We start from the raw sequence: 12,890 nt of genomic DNA on the forward strand, positions 1-12,890 counted from the left end.
GGCAACATGGTGAAACCCCATCTCCACTAAAAATACAAAAATTAGCTGGGTGTGATGGTGTGTGCCTTTAATTCCAGCTACTAGGGAGGCTGAGACAGGAGAATCACTTGAACCCAGGAGATGGAGGTTGCAGTGAGCCAAGATCACGCCACTGCACTCCAGCCTGGGTGACAGAGCGAGACTGTCTCAAAAAGAAAAAAAATTAAAAAGACACTATGACAGGTTGTGAGACAGGGATGGCAGGGAAATTATAGGATTCTGTATCTATTCTTTTGACTTCTGAAAAACATTTTTAAAAAATAATGAATGTGTCTAGTATTTCACCTACCCTATTCTGCTCATAACAAAAACAGTAGTAACAACAGCAGACGAGCAACCTGACCATCTACTAAGTGTGGGGCACTACCAGGAGCTTCAGACTTAAAGTGCTCAAAGGTGAACCTTCGTCCTGCTTTTCAAACTAGCTCCAACTTTGTTCATCCCTTTATCTAGAAAATGGCTTCTAGTTGCTTATCCCAAAACTTTGACATCATTCTTGCTTTTCTTTCAACCCACACATTTGATCCATTGCCACATCCTGTCAATTTTCCCTCCAAAGATTACTTTTAATGTAGCATGTCTTTCCATCTTTACTGCCTTTCTTGTAGCCTAAGTCCTTATTAGCTAATCTAAACTGCATTAACAGCTTTCTGTTCTGTTCTCCCAGCTCCCACCATGATTCCCTCCAGTCTGTTCTTCATACAGCAGCCAAAGTGATTGTGTTAAAAGGTAATTCAGAGCTTGTCATTCTTGCATTCCCCAAAGCCCTTCAATGGCTTGTCCTTGCATTAGTGATGAAATTGAAGATTCTTGTCTGTCTCCTTTAGGCTCTTCCTACACTATCCACCTCCCTGCCCTTTTAAAACAGGCTCAATTTCTTTCTTCTTCTTCTTTTTCTTCTTCTTCCTCTTCTTCTTCTTCTTCTTCTTCTTCTTCTTCTTCTTCTTCTTCTTCTTCTTCTTCTTCTTCTTCTCCTTCTCCTTCTCCTTCTTCTCCTTCTTCTCTTCTCCTTCTTCTCCTCCTCCTCCTCCTCCTCTCCTCCTCCTTCTTCTTCTCCTCCTCCTCCTCCTTCTCCTCCTTCTCCTCCAACTCCTTCTTCTCCTTCTCCTCCTCCTTCTTCTTCTTTCTTCTTCTTCTTCTTTTTTTTTTTTTTTAATCATCTGTCACCCAGGCTGGAATACAGCAACATGATCATGCCTCATTGCAGACTCATCTTCCTGGGCTCAAGCGATCCTCCTGCCTCAGCCTCCCACATAGCTGGGACTGCAGGCATGTACCATCATGCTCAGCCAGTTTTTTGTTTGATTTTTGTAGAGATGGGGGTCTCGCTATGTTGCTCAGGCTGGCCTTGAGCCTCCCAAAATACTGGCATTACAGGCATGAGCCACCATACCTGGCCTGACTCCATTTTTTAGAGCAATTTTAGATTCACAGTAAAATTTAGTGGAAGGTGGAATTTTTCCCATGGGACCCCCCGCTCCGCCTGGCTTCCTTAAATGCACAGCCTCCCCTACTATCAACATTCCCCACTAAAGTGATACAGTTATTACAGTCGATGAACCTACATTGACACATCATAATCACCCAAAGTTCATAGTTTACATTAGGGCTCACTCTTGGTGTTGTAAATTCTATGAGTTTGGACAAATGTATAATGACATGTATCCTCTATTATAGTATAATGCAGAGTAGTTTCACTGACCTAAAAATCCTCTATGCTTTGCTCTTTCATCCCTCTCTCCTCGCTAACCCCTGGGAACCGTGGATCTTTTTACTGTCTCCATAGTTTTGCCTTTTCTGGAATGTCATAGAGTTGGAATCATATAGTATGTAGCCTTTTCAGATTGGCTTCTTTCATGTAGTAATATATTATACATTTAAGTTTCCTCAGTGTCTTTTCATGGCTTGATAGCTCATTTCCTTTTTTTTAAATTTAAAAAATGTAAGATAAAAAATTAAATTAATGGAATGTTTCACAAATTTGCTTGTCATCTTGGCACAGGAGCCGTGCTAATCATCTCTGTATCATTCCAATTTTAGTATATGTGCTGCCAAAGCGAGCACAATAGCTCATTTCCTTTTAACACTGAATAATATTCCATTGTCTGGATGTACCACAGTTTATTTATCCATTCACCTACTGAAGGACACTTTGGTTGCTTTCTACTTATGGCAACCAAAAGTAGACTTCCGACAAAAAGTCAAAGCTTACCATGCAATTCTTCCATTTTATAAACCGTCTATTGTTCCCCTTTATTGCCATCAGTTAAGTTTTGGGCTCTTTGACCAAATGATAATAGTAATCCTTCTCAGTGGGATTATGCTTTTGTTTTCAAAGTTCCTGACAATGATCATGCATTGCTTTTGTAATTAAAATGAATTGTTATTAAAAGCAATTTAGGTTGGGCACATTGGCTTCTGCCTATAATCACAACACTTTGGGAGGCCAAGACAGGAGGATTCCTTAAGCCTAGCAGTTCGAGACCAGCCTGGGCAACATGGGGAAACCTCGTTTCTATAAAAACTTTTTAAAAATTAGCTGGGTGTGTTGGTGCAAGCCTATGGTCCTAGCTACTTGCTACTCAGGAACCTGAGGCAAGAGATTCACTTGAGTCCAGGTGGTTGAGGCTGCACTGAACTATGATTGTACCACTGTACTCCAGCCTATGATAGGGCGAGACCCTGTTTCTAAAAATTAAAAATATAAATAAATAAAAGAAATTTAGTCTGGCCTTATGGAGTGCTCTCTGGATAAGGTAATGTTTGGACACTGAGGTTTTGAAAAGTTGAGTAAAAGTTAGATAAACCAAGGTGAGGAAGAGAATGACAAGCAGAAGAGACAGGAATATAACAGCGAGTGCAGATGTGTTTAAGGGTCCAGGAGTGCATTCTGTAGAGTTGAGGTGAGAATACCCATGGAATAGTGCTAGGAGATGAGGCTACATGTGCACAGTATGCAGGTTTGTTACATATGTATATATGCGCCGTGTTGGCATGCTGCACCCATTAACTCGTCATTTACATTAGGTATATCTCCTAATGCTATCGCTCCCCCCTCCCCCAACCCCACAACAGGCCCTGGTGTGTGATGTTCCCCTTCCTGTGTCCTTGTGTTCTCACTGTTCAATTCCCACCTATGAGTGAGAACATGCAGTGTTTGGTTTTTTGTCCTTGCAATACTTTGCTGAGAATGATGGTTTCCAGCTTCATCCATGTCCCTACAAAGGACATGAACTCATGCTTTTTTATGGCTGCATAGTATTCCATGGTGTATATGTGCCACATTTTCTTAATCCAGTCTATCATTGTTGGACATTTGGGTTGGTTCCAAGTCTTTGCTATTGTGAATAGTGTGGCAGTAAATATATGTGTGCATGTGTCTTTATAGCAGCATGATTTATAATCCTTTGGGTATATACCCAGTAATGGGATGGCTGGGTCAAATGGTATTTCTAGTTCTGGATCCTTGAGGAATCGCCACACTGACTTCCACAATGGTCGAACTAGTTTACAGTCCCACCAACAGTGTAAAAGTGTTCCTATTTCTCCACATCCTCTCCAGCACCTGTTGTTTCCTGACTTTTGAATGATGGCCATTCTAACTGGTGTGAGATGGTATCTCATTGTGGTTTTGATTTGCATTTCTCTGATGGCCAGTGATAATGAGCATTTTTGCATGTGTTTTTTGGCTGCATAAATGTCTTCTTTTGAGAAGTGTCTGTTCATGTCCTTCGCCCACTTTTTGATGGGGTTGTTTGTTTTTTTCTTGTAAATTTATTTGAGTTCATTGTAGATTCTGGATATTAGCCCTTTGTCAGATGAGTAGGTTGCAAAAATTTTCTCCCATTTTGTAGGTTGCCTGTTCACTCTGATGGTAGTTTCTTTTGCTGTGCAGAAGCTCTTTAGTTTAATTAGATCCCGTTTGTCAATTTTGGCTTTTGTTGCCATTGCTTTTGGTGTTTTAGACATGAAGTCCTTGCCCATGCCTATGTCCTGAATGGTATTGCCTAGGTTTTCTTCTAGGGTTTTTATGGTTTTAGGTCTAACATTTAAGTCTTTAATCCATCTTGAATTAATTTTTGTCTAAGGTGTAAGGAAGGGATCCAGTTTCAGCTTTCTACATATGGCTAGCCAGTTTTCCCAGCACCATTTATTAAATAGGGAATCCTTTCCCCATTGCTTGTTTTTGTCAGGTTTGTCAAAAATCAGATGGTTGTAGATATGCAGCATTATTTCTGAGGGCTCTGTTCTGTTCCATTGGTCAATATCTGTGTTTTGGTACCAGTACCATGCTGCTTTGGTTACTGTAGCCTTGTAGTATAGTTCGAAGTCAGGTAGCGTGATGCCTCCAGCTTTGTTCTTTTGGGTTAGGATTGTCTTGGCAATGCAGGCTCTTTTTTGGTTCCACATGAACTTGAAAGTAGTTTTTCCAATTCTGTGAAGAAAGTCATTGGTAGCTTGATGGGGATGGCATTGAATCTATAAATTACCTTGGGCAGTATGGCCATTTTCATGATATTGATTCTTCCTACCCATGAGCATAGAATGTTCTTCCATTTGTTGTGTCCTCTTTTATTTCATTGAGCAGTAGTTTGTAGTTCTTCTTGAAGAGGTCCTTCACCTCCCTTGTAAGTTGGATTCCTAGGTATTTTATTCTCTTTGAAGCAATTGTGAATGGGAGTTCACTCATGATTTGGCTCTCTGTTAGTCTGTTATTGGTGTATAAGAATGCTTGTGATTTTTGCACATTGATTTTGTATCCTGAGACTTTGCTGAAGTTGCTTATTGGCTTAAGGAGATTTTGGGCTGAGACGATGGGGTTTTCTAAATATACAGTCATGTCATCTGCAAACAGGGACAATTTGACTTCCTCTTCTCCTAATTGAATACCCTTTATTTCCTTCTCCTGCCTGATCGCCCTGGCCAGAACTTCCAACACTATGTTGAATAGGAGTGGTGAGAGAGGGCATCCCTGTCTTGTGCCAGTTTTCAAAGGGAATGCTTCCAGTTTTTGCCCATTCAGTATGATATTGGCTGTGGGTTTGTCGTAGATAGCTCTTATTATTTTGAGATACGTTTCATCAATACCTAATCTATTGAGAGTTTTTAGCATGAAGGGTTGTTGAATTTTGTCAAAGGCCTTTTCTGCATCTATTGAGATAAACGTGTGGTTTTTGTCTTTGGTTCTGTTTATATGCTGGATTACGTTTATTGTTTTGCATATGTTGAACCAGCCTTGCATCCCAGGGATGAAGCCCACTTGATCATGGTGGATAAGCTTTTTGATGTGCTCCTGGATTCGGTTAGCCAGTATTTTATTGAGGATTTTTGCATCAATGTTCATCAGGGATATTGGTCTAAAATTCTCTTTTTTGGTTGTGTCTCTGCCCGGCTTTGGTATCAGGATGATGCTGGCCTCATAAAATGAATTAGGGAGGATTCCCTCTTTTTCTGTTGACTGGAATAGTTTCAGAAGGAATGTTACCAGCTCCTCCTTGTACCTCTGGTAGAATTCAGCTGTGAATCCGTCTGGTCCTGGACTGTTTTTAGTTGGTAGACTATTAATTATTGCCTCAATTTCAGAGCCTGTTATTGGTCTATTCAGGGATTCAACTTTTTTCTGGTTTAGTCTTGGGAGGGTGTATGTGTCCAGGAATTTATCCATTTCTTCTAGATTTTCTAGTTTATTTGCATAGAGGTGTTTATAGTATTCTCTGATGGTAGTTTGTATTTCTGTGGGATCTGTGGTGATATCCCCTTTGTCATTTTTTATTGCGTCTATTTGATTCTTCTCTCTTTTCTTCTTTATTAGTCTTGCTAGCAGTCTATCAATTTTGTTGATCTTTTCAAAAAACCAGCTCCTGGATTCATTGATTTTTTGAAGGGTTTTTTGTGTCTCTCTCTCCTTCAGTTCTGCTCTGATTTTAGTTATTTCTTGCCTTCTGCTAGCTTTTGAATGTGTTTGCTCTTGCTTCTCTAGTTCTTTTAATTGTGATGTTAGGGTGTCAATTTTAGATCTTTCCTGTTTTCTCTTGTGGGCATTTAGTGCTATAAATTTCCCTCTACACACTGCTTTAAATGTGTCCCAGAGATTCTGGTATGTTGTGTCTTCTTATTGGTTTCAAAGAACATCTTTATTTCTGCCTGCATTTCGTCATGTACCCAGTAGTCATTCAGGAGCAGGTTGTTCAGTTTCCATGTAGTTGAGCGGTTTTGAGTGAGTTTCTTAATCTTGAGTTCTAGTTTGATTGCACTGTGGTCTGAGAGGCAGTTTGTTATAATTTCTATTCTTTTACATTTGCTGAGGAGTGCTTTACTTCCAACTATGTGGTCAGTTTTGGAATAAGTGCGATATGGTGCTGAGAAGAATGTATATTCTGTTGATTTGGGGTGGAGGGGACACATATCTTTTACGGCTGAATATTTGGTTGGATGTGGGGAGTGAGAGAATGATATTTAGATTTCTGATATCATGATTAAGTAGATAGATAATGAGACCATTCATCAAGACAAAATATTGGGTGAGAACCAGGGGCATGGGGCAAAGGTGATGAGTTGGGTGTGCCTGTGAATATCTAAGTTGATATATGAATTTAGAGCTTAGGAGAGAAATCTAGACTAGAAATATAGATCTGGGGCTGTCACGTGGTTAAATCTAATGATCTAATGTCATTGGGGACTGAGTAAGAAGGACAGGTTGTACTCTCAAGTATAGATTCCTGGTGCCCATAATTGAAGGAACAAGCACAGGGAGAGGTGCCCCTGATGGGGACTGAACAGAATAGCTTTCTATATAGTAGCGAGACCATGAAAAACAGAAGATAAGAGTGGGTGAGCATTTAAGAAGGCAGGTTAGCAGTGGCACATACTTCAGAGAAGTCAAGAGCAGTAAGAACTGAAATCCACCCACTTCATTTTGACTAAAGATCACTGGCAACAGCTGGCACAGCCTCAATGCTGGTGTTGGACTAGGCGCTGGCAGGGGATGCAGGATGCATTAGTTTCCTGTGGCAGCTGTGACAAATTACCACAAATTTGGTGGCTTAAAACAACAGAAGTTTATTCTCTCACACTTCTAGAGGCCAGAAGTTTAAAATCAGGGTATCAGCAGGGTTGGTTCTTGGCTGGAGGCTCTGAGGGAGAATCCATTCCTTGCCTCTCTTCCAGCTTCTGGTGCTGGAATTTGGGCTTGTCTTTAGAAAGAGCCCATTTGCAGGAGCCCAGACTGGGAGCAGCAGGTGGGCAGGATGGAGGGAAAAGAGGAGGGTGGGTGACTTTAAAACTTAAGCTTCATTAACTTTCTGGTAAATCCACGAATGAACAAGAATATATGTTGCCAAGTGGGTGGGTGGGTGGAGTATTGATTTAGACGTAGAAATATGCAACTAATGAAGTAAAGTTTGGGCTAATCAAAAGAGTTGATAGGCAGAAACAAAGGGGACAGATTTTTGTGCCAATAATTTTTGGTGTTCCTTGCTTGTGGAAGCATCACTCTAATCTCTGCCTTCATCTGCACCTTACCTCCTCTTATCTATCTCTATGTTTTCCCCTCCTTTCATAAGGACACCTTCATATTATTTCATCTCTACATTTTTAATTACATTTGCAAAGATATTTTTCCACATGTGGTCACATTCACAGGATCTGGGTGCCATGTCTTTTTTTGGGGGGAGCGCACAATTCAACCCACTGCACATGGTAAGGAATGAATAGGCTGAAATGAGTAGGGATGATGAGCATAAACCCACCTTTCAAAAAGTATGAATCAGAAGAATAGAGGGAAAGATTCAACTACAGCCAGAGGGGATGTCAGGTCCAGGAAGAATGTCTTCAAGATCAGAGATACTTGGAAAAGCACTGGAGCAGATGCAGTTTTTAGGGTACCTGAAGCGTATATAATTAGAAGGGCCCTCTTTATTTATTAATTTTTGAGACAAAGTCTCTCTCACCCAGTCTGGAGTGCAGTGGTGCTATCATGGCTCATTGCAGCCTTGACCTCCTGGGCTCAAGTGATCCTCCCATCTCAACCTCTCGAGTAGCTGGGACCACTGGCTAATTTATGGTAGATTCTTATGTAGAAATCCTTCCCAGTTGCAGCCCAGCTTCCCCTCCTCACCTCAAATACTTCAATTCCCCGCAACTCTAAGCATTTGTGGGAGCCCAGACTGGGAACAGCAGGTGGGCAAGACAGAGGGAAAAGGAGAGAGTGGTTGACTCTTAACTACTCTTAACTTAAGCTTCAATAACTTCAGGGTAAATCTGTGAATGAGCAAGGATATATGTTGCCAGGCAGGTGGGTGAGTAGAGTATTGACTGAGAGGTAGAAATATACAACGAATGCAGTGAAGTTCCTGGGCTCTTCAAAGGAGCTGATAACAGAAGAAAGGAGACAGATTGCTCGTGGACAAGGAGGAGGGACACCTTTTCCCTTGAGGCAGGTAGGAAGGGGGAAATATGGGCCACTGATCAGTTTGGTATGGGAATGGACAGGAAGGTGAGATATTGTTTGATGGCCTCAATTGAGTGAAATATAAAGCAAAGGCATCTAATCAGAATGAAGGGGCAGGATTTTGAGGAGGAATGAGAAATTTGAAGATGCTCTGAGGAAAATGGAGATGACAAAATATGGTTAGAGAACAGTTCCTTATGCAACTAGAGGGAGTAGAAAACCATTGCCTTTGGCACAGTTGGTGTGTGAAGCTAAGGTCACTTTGCCTTTGGGTCAAGGTCATGGACTTGGTGGCTTCCTGTGATGGATAGCTGTGATCAGGACTCTGTAGACTTCAGATTTAGAGAGAACTGCATCCAGATTCGATTTCTGCAACTAATTAACTGAAGACCACTTGGCAAGTCCCTTACCATCTTTGAAGCTTGGCCTTTTCATCGGGTAAAAAGGAGATATTATCCTCCTTGTAGGTCCTGTTTTAAATTCATTCTTCCACAAACCAACATTGTAAGTGGCCAGCACAATAGCTGACACACAAGAGGCCTGCAGTCAACATGAGCTCCCCTTCCCACGTTTACCCTTCTGCTCACTACTCATCACCCCCTGTTCTTATTAATGGTCTAAGTCCAGTTGCTTAGTTGACTCCAGGAGTTTCCAGGGTTTAAAGGGGCTTGCAGGATAAAGGTGGTTTCAGTATGAATTAGTGCATTTTAAATGAGTGCTTCTAATCACGTTTTTGTGATTCTAATGAGTAAGCCAGTTCTTTGGGTGATGAGGAGTGATACCCTGGTTGCTGAAAGCTGGATGCTCTTTAGGCTAGGCGATTTGAATTAAATAATAATATGTTCTTCCTCAGAAGTGACTTAGACACTTCTTGGTAGAATTCAGTATCTTTCCTTCAACAGGTTAATGTTCACATAAATTTCCTTTCTTATGCTACGTGGCCATGGGCATCAGTTAGGCAGATTCAGTGTCTGGTGAGGGCCTACTTCCTGCTTCCTGGTGATTCTTTCTCCTTGCCCCAGGATCACTGATGTGAGCCATAATGACTACTTGGCATAGACTACACATAAGTCTTGTAAATGTCTGTATAGTTTTCTCATTTAAATGAACATGTCACAGTGCTCTTGGGAACAACTTTCCATTAACCTGAGCACAGCAGACAGCCTGAGACAGTGGTGCTCACTGAATGAAATTTGCTTCTGCTTTGGAGGTCTGATTTTTATTAGAGGCACGACCTGGTTGTTACCAGCTCTGCAGACCAAGTTTGATTTGTCATTCATGTTTACTGAATTCCCTGATAGCTGTGCAGATGAAGAAACCACTTAAAATTTAGAATAAAAATAAAAATAATAGCAACTAACACTGGGTGCTTAGCCCAGGTATCAGGCATTGTGGAAGCCCTTTACTGTTAGCTCATCATAATCCTGTGAAGTAGGTGCAGTATTTATTCCCCACTTTGTTGATAAGGAAACTGGAAATTGAAGAGGCTAAGTAAATTGCCCAAGCTGTACAGTATCTTAGTCAGTTTGGGCAGCTGTCACTAGCTACCATAGATTGAGTGGCATATTAACAACAGAAATTTATTTTTTACAGTTCTAGAGGCTGGGAAGTCCAAAATCAAAGTGCTGGCAGATTCAGTGTCTGGTGAGGGTCTGCTTCCTGCCTCCTGGTTCATAGAGGCTGTGTCCTCACATGGCAGAAGGGATGAGGGAGGTATCCAGGGTATCTTTTCTAAGGGTACTAGTCCTATTCATGAGGGCTCCACCCTCATGACCTAATCACCCCCCAAATGTTTCACCTCCTAATACCGTCAACTTGAGGGTTATGTCTCTGCATATGAATTTTGGGTGTAGACACATTCAGTCTGTTGCACATAGCTAGGAAGTGGTAGAGCTGGAATTTGAACCCAGGCAACCTAATTCCAGAATCCAATTTCTTAATTATTGGGCTATACTGATGATACTTTTTGTATTGGTACAAGTGTAGCTGAAGTTTGTAACTGAAAATGAGATATAATTCCGTAAAGAACAGTCAGTTCAACAGATGATTCATGCTTAGATGGCTCAGTACAGGGATTAAAACTCAAATGTCTACATACTGCCCCAGAGAAAAACTGCCCAGATGTAGTCACATTGGCTGGTGACTGTAGTGGTGAACTGGAGGATACATGCTTATTGTGAAGGGAGCAACTGTGTATAAACATGTTGGAAGTTTTGTTTTGTTTTTGTTTTTGTCAAAAGAAGCTGGAAAACTGGATTTTAATGTGAAACTTCCAATTTTAAAAATCGTCTTCCTGTTAATAACTGTGCCTTATCCATTAATGGTTAAATTATTGTCCTGTATAGTATAGGCTGGGTTTTCCTACAGTAACCAACAACCTCCAACGCTCAGTAGCTTAAAATAATTAAAGGTTACTTCTTGCTGATGCCACTTGCCCAAAAGTGGTTGACAGGAACCTCAGCTCTTAGAACGTCTTGGAGACTCAAGCTGAGGTAGGCTTTATCTGGACACATTTTTTACATAATAATTGGAATAGTGCAAGGGGAACATGAGACTCAGACACTGACCCTTAAATCTTCTTATAGAAGTGACACAGATCAATCACTTAGACTTATATTTCATTGGCCAAAGTTAGTTAATGACCACACCTAACTTCAAAGGGGTTGGAGAAGCGCAGACCTTCTGTGGGCTGAAAGAAGCAAAATGTTTTTGAGTATCCCGACCGACTACCACAGCTCCATATACTCTGATTTTTAAGGCAGGAATGTCAGATTTTTTCCCCCAAGTTAGATTCCAATTTGCAGAGATTTCAAATAGTTGATTTTAAAAAAATTGTTTTGTTCTTGAATGATTAAATTTGACTGCTCTGAAAAATTCATATTTTGCTTCATTTGAACTAGTGCCACTTATTTAAGTATTATCATCTTTTAGCTGATTAGGAAATCATATGCAGGAACAGTGAAATAATTTTTAGCTGAAGTGATGATTTATAGATGAATATTTATTCCAAAAAGCACTACTCATATATTTTAAATATTTGTTTATGTCATCCACTATCTTGTGTAACTTGTCTCATTAACTACACCATAAGGTAAGAATCTTATGTTATTAATTTATACTCTGTAGTGTCTGGCAGTATAGAAAATTGTTATTTAATAGATGTTAATAAATTTTATTGCTATATCTGTCAATTAGTAGTTAATAAATCACTATAATTAGAGATCATGACTTCAGATGATGTCATAGAAGTTGGAAACACTTCAGGCAATTTTTTAGAAGTTGCTTATTGTTGGGCCGGGCGCGGTGGCTCACGCTTGTAATCCCAGCACTTTGGGAGGCCAACCAAAGCGGGCAGATCATGAGGTCAGGAGATCAAGACCATCCTGGCTAACACAGTGAAACCCTGTCTCTACTAAAAATACAAAAAATTAGCCGGGCCTGGTGGCGGGCGCCTGTAGTCCCAGCTACTCGGGAGGCTGAGGCAGGAAAATGGCGTGAACCCAGGAGGCAGAGCTTGCAATGAGCTGAGATTGCGCCACTGCACTCCAGCCTGGGCGACAGAGCTAGACTCTGTCTCAAAAAAAAAAAAAAAGTTGCTTATTGTTGATTATGGTGGGATATGAAAGCCAAAATTCAGTAGCCCCTCAATTTCAAAGGCATTTCTGGCTTGTTCCTTATGAATCACAAGGCAAGACTTTCTTTTCAAATATTTTTCTGTGATGTTTTCACATGCTTTATTTTGCTATAACATTTGGATGAATTGTGACTTAAAAAAAAATGATGAAGCAACTATCAGTTCTCAGGGAGGTATTCAATTGCCCGAGATCTTGCAAGGCCTTAAACACTCTTCAAAACAAGCCCCTCCTAGCTCCTAAGCCCACGCCCTTACTGGATGACCAGATAGAGAGTGATTCTCATTCTCATGAAATGCAGAGTGCTCAGGGACATGAATGTGTGAGGACAGAGTTTGGCCCAGGAGCAGTGTTTCTATAATTTAATAGTGGTTTTACTCCCCTTGGAGAAAGTTGCATGAACACAAGTTACTCATTGATTCAATCTCGACCATGCAAGTGTGTTTCCAAAATCAGTCACTCTTAAGTTGTTCCACATGTACTTGTAAATATTAATTTAATGGTCTGCGTAACTGGGCTTTTGTTGTTGTTTTCTATCTGCTGATACTTAAGGTAGAGGAAGTCGTAATGTAGTGTTAAGATTCTGAGTCAGATAACTTGGGTTTTAAAACCATTACCAACACTATATACTAGCTGTGTAATATTGGCAAATCATTTACTCAGTAAAGTTTAGATTCCTTATTTATAAAATAGAGTGAAAGGTATCACCTACATCATAAAATTGCTCTGAAGATTAAATGAAATAATGTGTACAATATCCATGGCATAAT

General features: G+C 40.5%; 1 protein-coding gene and 1 non-coding gene across 3 annotated transcripts in view; one reads left to right on the plus strand and one right to left on the minus strand.

Annotated features, from left to right (window-relative positions):
• Positions 1–12,890, plus strand: part of ADAMTSL3 (ADAMTS like 3) — a 392,111-nt gene that overhangs the window by 165,600 nt on the left and 213,621 nt on the right. The window lies entirely within an intron of this gene.
• On the minus strand, positions 1,997–2,103 carry LOC116482859 (U6 spliceosomal RNA). Its single transcript, XR_004252107.1, has one exon. It is a non-coding gene; the product is annotated as a U6 spliceosomal RNA (small nuclear RNA).

The sequence above is a fragment of the Hylobates moloch genome, unplaced genomic scaffold (assembly GCF_009828535.3).
Source record: "Hylobates moloch isolate HMO894 unplaced genomic scaffold, HMol_V3 SCAFFOLD_14, whole genome shotgun sequence".
In the NCBI taxonomy this organism is placed as follows: domain Eukaryota; kingdom Metazoa; phylum Chordata; class Mammalia; order Primates; family Hylobatidae; genus Hylobates; species Hylobates moloch.